Source organism: Fomitiporia mediterranea (genome assembly GCF_000271605.1).
Source record: "Fomitiporia mediterranea MF3/22 unplaced genomic scaffold FOMMEscaffold_3, whole genome shotgun sequence".
Lineage (NCBI taxonomy): Eukaryota > Fungi > Basidiomycota > Agaricomycetes > Hymenochaetales > Hymenochaetaceae > Fomitiporia > Fomitiporia mediterranea.
In genome coordinates this window covers 3,544,222-3,544,808 of record NW_006760388.1, presented here as the reverse complement: position 1 = coordinate 3,544,808, position 587 = coordinate 3,544,222, and positions in this window count along the sequence as shown.

Sequence of the window (587 nt, the reverse complement as noted above, 5' to 3'; positions counted from 1 at the left end):
CTGTACAATCAGTTTTAGGGCTAGGAAAACTCATATACATGAAATATAGGGAAAACTCACATATTGTGTTGTATCTTACTCAAATTTTGCTTATTTTACTTTATTTTTTCTGGGATATGAAAGACACTTTAAAAGTATATTTTTTACAACTTAGATCATGTAATTTGGTTAAGTATTAGTTGAGTTATGATAGATTTTGTATTTGAGTGTACTTAGTGTGACGAAAATCACAAATCGCGCGTGTGACAATATTTATGAAAATGACAGTAATATTCAAAATTTTGCAGAACAAAAGGACAAGAACTAAGAATAATATGTTCCTAAAAGCTTATGACCACAATTTTCTGAGGTAGTAAGAATTTTGTGTCAGCAGAAATAACGAAACAAACGCGTCTTTGTAGACTTTCGACGTTCTTTAACTTTTCGCCGTAGGCAAGTGAATTGTTACATAAGCAAAAGGGCGCATCGCTCAGCTCTGTCGCTTGGTCTTCAATCTCATGCGGCTATGTCCTAGTAGCATATTGTATCACTCTGCGGAACTAAGCAAGAATTAATCTCCCTGGATCTGCATGCTTTTGTATTTCATG